This window comes from Haemaphysalis longicornis, unplaced genomic scaffold (assembly GCF_048455015.1).
Source record: "Haemaphysalis longicornis isolate Haplotype H1 unplaced genomic scaffold, Haemaphysalis longicornis Haplotype H1 scaffold_3, whole genome shotgun sequence".
Taxonomy (NCBI): Eukaryota; Metazoa; Arthropoda; class Arachnida; order Ixodida; family Ixodidae; genus Haemaphysalis; species Haemaphysalis longicornis.
Window position 1 is genome coordinate 176484537 of NW_027526335.1, and position 9658 is coordinate 176494194.

General features: G+C 51.1%; 1 pseudogene; it reads right to left on the reverse strand.

Annotated features, from left to right (window-relative positions):
- Positions 1-7646: 7646 nt before the first annotated feature.
- LOC144175552 (uncharacterized) lies at positions 7647-9393 on the reverse strand (annotated as a pseudogene).
- Positions 9394-9658: the final 265 nt, after the last annotated feature.

The window sequence follows — 9658 nt, forward strand, 5'->3', positions numbered from 1 at the left end:
ATAATAAAAGCTGTGCACAAAATTACAGTACAAAGAAGATTGATTTTTGGGACTTATTGCTTACTGGTTTTTCGTAGGCTTCCTGGTATTCTACAGGCAGCTCTTTTGGTCACAACAGGCTTGTGCAGCATTTGTCGCTGTGGTGGATATCCTTTGCGAAGATTCATCTCGCTTCTTTGATATCAAGTAGATGTTTCTTCAGAGGAACGAAGGAAAACACTACCCACAGAACATGAGCGCACGCAAGTAATTAATTGCACATTCATTCACACCGTAAACGACCATAATACGTGTTTGTTGAACCAGAGCTTGGAAGGAGGTTACCAGGTACGCAAAAATTGATGATCCGGAGCTCATCACAGATTCCAGAAGCTGCAAGACGAATTAGCGCTTTAACTTTAGGGCATGCCTACCTTCGTCGGTGGCTGCATAGCGCCAGCAAAGTTTGCATTGTATTTGCAACCACTATTTTTATGACACTAGCCATTCATTGCACAAAAGATTTAATTAAAACGAGCGTACTTTCACGGGTTATTGAAATATGCAGCACAGTGCAAAAAAATTCACCAACGCGTTCCCTCTGTGAGCAAGTACGAGAAGTGGAGTTGTGGTGTTTTACCTCCACGACGCATCCATAAATATACTCGGTAAAGTGCACGAAACAAAACAAGATTTTTATAATTTCCGATTTCGCAGTCTTCCTAGTTATTTAGCTAAATCAAGCCCAGCCTGCTCACGCTTACTAGCGTGTCCGACGCTATCCTCATTTGCGGGTGCATACTGTGTCTGGGGAGCGGTGTCTCAGGAAGGGGCTGCTTGGAAATCTATGGGGAAGATCTTCAAAATGCGTGTTGGCCTTTCCCTATAGTTGTCATACAAAATGCTCGTTATGAAATAGGCTACGTTAGTTTTCTGGGTATGGTGGTTAGTGTAATTTCGTGCGTAGAAGCAAAATTCACCACAGTTGCTCACGCGAAATGCTAAATACAACTACATCCCAAGCCTACACCACAAATATTCACCCCAAACGAATACAAATCATATATTCTGTTGAACATAACGGTATCTGAAGCGATTTTAGAGGTTAACGTTACCAAGAATCCTCTAAGAAGAACATAACACGTTCTACATATGCTGGTGAGGTTCCCGAAAATTATGGAATAATCGCCTCCATTAGTAACTATATGTGTGTGTGTGTGTCCTATTGTGGTAGGCCCTGGTAAAACTGAGAATACCAGCCGTCAATCCGATTGCCTTAAAACCAGCTTCTGGTATCTCGGAGAAATTATGATATTTTACACTTTGTTGGCTTTGCAATGGCAGCAGTGTCGCTAAAATAAAGCGATTTTCAGAAAAATTTCCTTAGCCTGGATAGTGACCTCCGTGACAGGCATCTTTAAAAAATCTATGAGAATTTTAAATTTGTCACCACTGGAGATGAAAAAATTATTAAAAACCAAAGTCGGAACATAAAAAAAGGAAGCTTACACTAACACCCAATGCATGCAGGTAGCGCAGCTTTCGCAACATTCACTACCATCACGAATGTTTCAGTGTAAGATTGCAGCCGATTTGCTTCTTCTTCGCTGCCGCAACGACTTTTACACCTTAATTTTTCTGATAAGTCTCAGCCTCCCCCATGTTTTTCAAGTGATAGTCGATGGACATCACCTTGGAGAGGCGTACGCTACGACGTGTCTTTTTCGTTCCGATCAAGTGTTTAATAATTATGGCGAGCTCACAATTTTTTTTTTCCAGACTTGGCCAATTTCCCTAAGTGGGTATCTGGGCTTGACGAACATGAGCAGCGGACGGTGGGCGTCGTCGCAAGGCACGCACATAATATAAGGGTTAGGCATTTTCGTGGTTTTGTTAACTTCCGGGTGCTCGCCGTGAGGCCCGCGCTAACGTGCGCGCTTTCGGTAATATCTTGGTATTTTTAAGTGGCGACACAAAAAATTACGATTTACAAAACAGCTTCGCTGTTACAAAATTATTCGTGGCCACGGAAACAAAGTTAGGATGTGCGGTATGGTTTTAGAGTACAATTGGGAAAAATACCTGGAATCGCACCCTTTAAAAGGCATACACAATTGAAGATAAAACCAGGATTCGGCTTTCTAAGATGCAGCAGACAGCAGTCAGAAACTGAAGCGGGAAAACAAAGACGCGAGTGCACTTCCTGAAAACGTTATGAGCGACGCTTATATACAATGTGGTGCGACGATAATTGGAACAATTTAAAAAGGTTGCCTGGGCGAACCGCAGGTCTGTTCGCGCTCAAACTTCACATGAAGGTCGCATTTTGCGGTCGTTTTGTTTGACACTGGAAAACAACCACGGTGCTCACATGTTTATTCTGAAAACAAATAAATACAATTTTCGCCTATATAAAATGGCGGTGATTTTGACGTGCGAGCTAGCGCAAGTTGATGTTGGAACGACGGCGCCACCTGGGGTATGCGGAGCGAAACGAACATTTAGGATTCGCGATAGGAAGGAGCCAAATGGTGTAGCAGAGGATGAGAAAATGTGAAAGCGGGTTTTCTGATCGTCTGCTAGCTCATTTGGCTCCTTCCTAGGTAGAGTTACTTGATGTAGGATTTGTGAAACTCCCCATAGGCCTCATACATCAAGAAGTGGCCCTTCGATTGGTCCACTGTTTTGGAATTTCCCGTACAGTGGCGCCATCTATTGGTGACAAAATAAACTATACTACGCGGTTCGCCGCTTGACGACCTAGGCGAAAAGTTGTATTTGGGTGCTTACGTAAATTTGTTGCGCCGAAGAAGCCCAACGTGTGCAACCAAGAGTAGTAAAAACATTGGACCGTGTGTTCAGCGAAATGCGTTGTCGCCTGCGCAATGTCGTCTGCTGCGCGTCATCGGCGTTCTTCCGGCGGCAAAAAAGAGAGTTAAAAATTTGATTCGACGGCTTTACGCAACCAATAAATGATTATTTAGGGCCGCTTGATTGCCTACTGCATTAGGGTTGGCATTCAGTGCGACGTAGACCGAGCGAGAACTGCAAATTTAGTACTTCAGGTCGGAGCCAATCGGTCGAGGCAGTTTGCGCACGCAGAAACTATCGCAACAAAAAACCGCACTTAAACAAATAATGAATAACTTAGAAAGGTACTAAAATAAAAAAAATTATGGGCATTTTAAACAAAGTTTAATGTTAAATTGTCAGTTTGAAGAATTACTGTGTTTTTTGGATGGTGCGTGCGTGGGCCGTGGTGGCGCCACCGTACGTACGATCCGAAGGAGGCGGGTCCAGGTGCGGGCCGTTTTTTGAGGCTAAGCTTCGCAACTGCCTATATCGAAGAGCTCTGTCCCTAGGTGCATTTTCTAATCGTCTGCGGAACCATCTGCTCATTCCCACCATGAATCCCACACTTTCGTTTCCCTCGGCATGCCCCAGGTGGCGCCGTCGTTCCAACATCAACTTGCGGTGGATCGCACGTCGAAATCAGCCGCCATTTTCCCGTAGGCGAAAATCGTTTTTATTTATTTTCAGAATAAACAGGTAAGTACCGCCGTTTTTTTCCAGTGTCAAACAAAATAGACCACAAAATGCGATCTTCGTCGGACGTTCGAGCGCGAACAGACCGGCGGTTCGCTCAGGAAAATTTTTTAAAGTGTTCGAATCATCGTCGCACCACCCTGCATTTGTAAGCACGTGCTGGTTAAAAATCACCTACATTCACAATTTTACCCTTCAGTACAAATTCCAAATCAACGCGAATAAGTATCAATCAATTCTCCAAAGCATATTTATTGGTTCAAAACCTTATGCTGGTCTCGAAAGCACCCCATTCTGCTCTCCGCCGCTTAAGAGTTTTCCCTGTCTTGAAGCAAACAATATAAAAAATGTGAAAATATATTGAAAGTGTTCGTCTCTTCGTGGCATCCTTTCATTTGGGTATGGGGAGACGCATTTGTTAATTAGAGCGTAATAAAATATGACGTGCTTCACGCAAGTGTGGAAATCCCGCGGTTGTGCAGCTGACTGACTGACTGACCGAAAAACATTTATTTACAGAAGTTTGTACAGGGAGGGTGGGGAGCGGTCCTTAAGAGGCCGCCCTGTACAAAGGCTGGGTGGGCTCCCCCTTACGGTAGCCCAATGGCGTCGGCCGCGGCCCGGGCCCGCCCGACCAGGGCCCTTTGGGCCGTCAGTTCAGAGCAGCCGAGCAGGGCTGCCTCCCAGTCCTCCCGGGAAGGGTTGGGTAGAGGGGGTAGGTTTGGGGTTTTTTGGCACGCCCACACCATGTCCAAAATGCCAGAGGAATCTTCCTCACAGTGCGGGCACTTCCCCGTGCAAGCTGGGTCGAAGTGCTCTAAGATTGCCGGGCACAAGAGAGTTTTCGTATAAAGGCGAAGGAGGATGCGCTCCTCCGCCTTCGTGAGGCCCCTACAGGGCTTGGGATAGACGGAATGGCCGGATTGATGAAACTGTGTGACCTCCTTAAAGGTGCAAGTGGGAGTAGGTTCTAGGTCCGGATCGGTGGGAGATTAGGATGGTGCCCGGAGAGTGAGCGCGCGGGCAGCGGCGTCAGCCACCTCGTTACCCTCAAGGCCCGTGTGAGCCAGAGCCCATATGTTCGTTCGGTTCGCGGGGGCACCCAGGTAGTTACTGTTTTGCAGAATTTTGTAAGCAAAGTACGGAATGCACCCCTGTTCGATATTACGACAGGCACCCCTTGAGCCTGATCTGCGGCTGCTAGCGCGATGGCCATCTCCTCCGCGTGTGTAATATTGTGTGCGCGGAACATGAGTCCGTTCACTGCCGTGTTTTGGTGGACGACCACGGCCGTGTACCAACCCCCGTGGTGCGGGCCGGAGGCGTCTACGTAAAAGACTCCGTTTTTTCGACCATAGTGGCGAGCCAATGATTCTGCCCGCGCGACGCGTCGGCCACTGTGGTCATCTCGCGTCATGTTGGCTGGAAGAGGACGCACATGCAAGGCGTATCTCCAGACGTCGGGAATTCGTACGCGCTTTTCCGTATGTATTGGGTGATGGATGTGTAGTCGGGCAAGAAGGCGGCAACCCGACGGCGTTTTAGACAGTCTCGTGTATTGATTTGTCAAGTGCGCCTCACGCAGCTCCTTAAATGTGTTTACCATTCCCAGGCCTAGAAGGCGCTGGTTGGAGGTGTGGAGCGGAAGGTCGAGAGCGCGCTTGTAGATTTTACGGAGAATGACCTCGAGTACATTCTCGTCAAACCTACGTAAGTGGAGGTATGGAGCCGAGTACAGGACTCTGCTGGTTACGAATTGCATGCGCCAGCCGCAAGGAATCTTTGCATCGTAACCCCCCGTGCTTATTCGAAACTCGGCGGATCATCCGGCCCACCTGGTCCCCCACTTTACGCAATTTGGCCGATGTTGTGTCTGCTCTACGATGTTTGCGAATGAAGAGCCCCAGTACTCTGATCTCATCGCGTTCGGTTATGGGTCCGCTGTGAAGGGACAGGTTGATTTTGGCGGTGCACTTTGGTTAGGGGCGTATGTGCACGAATGCTGATTTGGACGGGGAGCACTGAAGGCCACAGCGACGGGCGTAGTCGTCCACGACGTCCACCGCTTGCTGCAGGTTGGCCTCCATGTCTCCTAAAGAACCGTGTGACACCCATATGGTGATGTCTTCGGCATACAGCGAATGCCGGATGCCTTCGACTTTCGCCAGCTGCGCAGGGAGCCTTATCATTGCCAGATTGAATAGGAGGGGCGAGAGGACTGCTCCCTGCGGGGTCCCTCGCGTACCTAATTGGTAAGGGCCGTGTTCCGGGTCCTGAATTCGAATATATCATTGTCGGTCAGTGAGGAATTGCTTAATGTTGTTGAAAGCATTTTGGCCACAGTCCACTTGTGAGAGATGTGTTAGGAATAATGTCGTGAGTCACGTTATCAAAGGCCCCCTTCAAATCCAAAGCGAGCACAACTTTATCACTGAGAGGGTACTCGACGGGATTGATGATCTCACGATCGAGCTGGAGCAAGACATCGTGCGCGGACCGGTGTGGGCGAAACCCGAACATGGTGTCTGCAAATACATTTTTGTTCTCCAAAAACTCGGACAGCCTGTCGCGCACCATCGTCTCCATTAATTTTCCCACACAAGAAGTAAGGGAGATGGGTCGGAGGTTGTCCGTGTCAATGGCTTTGCCCGCGTTTGGTATGAAGGTGACCAGGGTGGTCTTCAAATCAATCGGGAGGGGTGTTTCCCCTAGCCAAATAGAGTTGATGTAAACAAGGAGCATAGTGTAGGTAGAGTTGGGAAGATTGGCAAGTAGTTTCACTGTGATGTGATCCCGTCCAGGTGCTGTTCCTCGCCTCATTTTTGCTAGGGCCGCCTTCAGGTCGTATAGCTGGAACGTTGATCCAGCTCTGCGTTCTCGCTACCTGCATACGAGTGCGCGGACCCTCGAGGGTCCTGCTGTGTGCTTAGGTATTGGTCTCGCAGTTTGCATGCCAATTTTTTCGTGTTCCCATCGAAGCTGTGAATCGCTCGTTGGAGGTGCTTTTGTGTCTCTGTTCGAGTTTGGGTCGGATCGATCAATATGCGGAAGAGGCGCCAGGTACTCCTGCTGGACATTTGTCGCGCGGCCGTGTTGCATCGGTCCACCCAGTTAGAGTCGGCGAGCTGGGCCGCGTACTGCGCCGCTCGCTGGGTGAGCTTGGCGATGCGAATTTTCAGTTTTTGGTTGTGTTTTTGTCGGCGCCACCGGCGGACGAGGCTGTGCCGAGCAGCCCAGATGTGAAGGAGGTAGTTATCCACCTCCGGAGTCGCATCCGAGAGTTTAATGTGGGTTTCTGTGGAGCGAAGAGTCGAAACCAATTGCTGGGACCAAGCATGGTACCTTTGCTCCTTAATGGGGGTGGAGTTAGTGTATGTTTGTCGAAATGTAGTCCAATCGGGTAATTTTGCCTCTGCGTAAGGTCTTGCCAAGGGATGGGTGCGAATGGTGGTGTTGAGTATACAGTGGTCGCTGCCGAGGGTCTCCTCGCTGTTGACCCAATCTGCATATTGGATGTTTTTTGTGAGCGTAAAGTCCGGACATGTGTCCCGGGTCACGGAATTACCCACGCGAGTCGGGTAGGCAGGGTCGGTGTGAAGAGTTAGGCCCAGCGTGGACATAAGTTCCGCCAACTTACGTCCACGCCGATCTTCACGCACATATCCCCAAAGTGTGCTGGGGGCATTAAAGTCGCCCACAATCACCAGGGGGTCCTTGCCCGCAGCCTTTAAGGCGCTGCTAAAAAGGTCTGCAAATGTAATGTTGGCTAGTCTCGGCGAGCAATAGATGTTTAGCACGTGTAGTGGCGGGTCCTGTTTGTGTAGCGGACGGAGTGCTACCTTCACGTACGAGAATTTTGGCTTAAGGTCAAGGGCAGCTAAGTTGGCCGTGTAATTGTTATGCACACAGATGCAGGATAAGGGATCTTGCTGAAACGTAGTATAGTTTGTGAGCGTGGCACCGCTGCCTGGCTCTTGAAGGGCTACCACAGCAGGAAGGTTTTCAAACGTCGTGAGGAAAAGTCGGAAGTCGGCCCGCTTTGTGCGGGACTTAAAGCCCCGACAGTTCCACTGGGTGCTTGAACTGCGGTGGCCGAATTGGATCGCGCGTATTTCCGAATTTTAAGGCTGCCCGCCGTGGTCGGTGGGGTTAACGAGTGATTGTGATGGCGGCGCTCCCGAGCCAACACTAGCGCGGTGGGGGTTGTCCTCCATTCCCGCGAGGGAGCAGCTGTCATCATCATCAAGATCAATCTGTCGTCGAGAAGTTTTGGGGTACCGGCCGGACATGTCCTTAATTAGCCCGGTTCGTTTGTTGGAACGCGCGACTTGTTGTGCTATGAGGGTGGGGATGGCCTCTGTCATTTTCCCGATCGCGGCTTCTACGAGAGTTGAGATTTGATTTTGGAGGCCAGTTATCACACTGCCCATACGGGCCTCACGGGCGCTCATACGAGCCTCAAGAGCGGCTAGCGCGTCCTTCGCCGCTGCGCCAGTCTCACTCTCCACTGCCGCTACTGCGGGGAGAGGAGAAGGGCAGACTGATTGGGTCTGTTTTCCCTCGGCTGCGGCTAATCTTTTTTGCAACGTTTCAATTTGTGCCTGCAGGTTGCTCAAAATATTTTGCTCGGCTCTGCGCACCGAAGAGGGGAGATTAGGGGGGGACGAGGAGGCAGCCCCGCCCGTACCGCTCACCTGCTTTAAGTTTTTGACGGCGTTGGCCCAGGCCTGGCCCCTTTCCTCCATGCCATGCCCCACCCTCTGCAGGATTGCACCCTCGGCTGCTTCCCGACTGCTCCGGTAGAGGAAGCTTGCTTGTCTGTCTTGGCATTGTCCTGGCGCGGTGGCTCATCGGGCTCATCGCGAGGCTGAAGCTACCGACATTTCGTGGCCGCCATCGTGGATTTTCTGCCGTTTGGGGCGGCCGCTTTGGAAATGCGGTACTTGGCCGTACATGATCGTGAGTTGGTGGCGTGCACTCCGCCACACACAGAACACACTGGTACACAATCATGAGGGCCCCGCACTCCCTCTTCCACAAGCTGCACCTGCTGTCCACACAGGCCACACGTATTCGGTCTTGGGTTGGGACAAGCGTCCATCCGATGGCCGACGACACCGCACTTGCCGCAGGCCGGAATCGTTCGGTAGTAGGGTTGGACGGGGATCAACATTGTGTCGTAGTGAACAAAGCGCGGCTTCGTCTGGCCAGCGAAGGTCACGCGCGCCTTGTTCGAGGTACCAAATTTACGCACCTCGACGATGGTGCCTGATCTCCAACGCACGCTCTCGCGAAGCGTCTCCGTCGTATCTGGGTTGCGGACCTCTATGACTCAGTGGCAAACATTGCCTCCATCTTGTCGTAGGTACCCGTCTAGCAGGACCTGCCTGCGCTCGATGTTCACCGCGAAGTCCCCGATAACCTTGTCCGCCATGTCGGGGTCCGGGGTATAAATGACGATCAGATTTTGCTCTCTCGAGGGAAGAACTGTCAAAGACTCAGCTCGCTCGGGCCCGAGGAACGCCTTGAACGCGGTTCCGTACCAGTTCTCCGGACGACTATTACATAGTCGTCTGGATTCGGCTTTGGGAAGGGTCGAGGCTTCCATTTGGTGATAAGCTTGCCTTTGCGTCTAGCGGCACGCGAGGCGGGAGGCTGCGTCTTGTCTGCCGGCGTGCCGGACGCCGAGGTGGCGTCCGACGCTGCCTTCTTGGCGTTGGCTTGCGAGCGGCGTGCTACCGCGTCGTTGAGAGCTTGGCTCCGAAATCTCGTTGTAAAAGTAGAATTTGGCGTCTCGGAAATAGGAACCGTGTCTCACGGCTAGGCATGTGGGTCGTATCCACGCTGGTTGATCGTAGAGGTTGACATGTTGCCTCGGGAGGCCTGTGCCACGCAACCGGCGTCAGCGTCGCCGTTTGGCTTACCGGCGTCGCCAACGTGGCCGGGCGATAGTCGGCCGTAAAGTTGTTACAACTCGGCCCACCTGGATGATGCTGGTATCCACGTGTTCCCTGTGAGTTGCCAAAACGATCGATGTTGGTCTTGACGGGGCACAGCGAAGTTGCCAGTGGTTCCAGCCGAAAAACGAAGCAGCCCAAGCGCAGCACCGCCGTGGGTCCGGCACCGCTCCAGG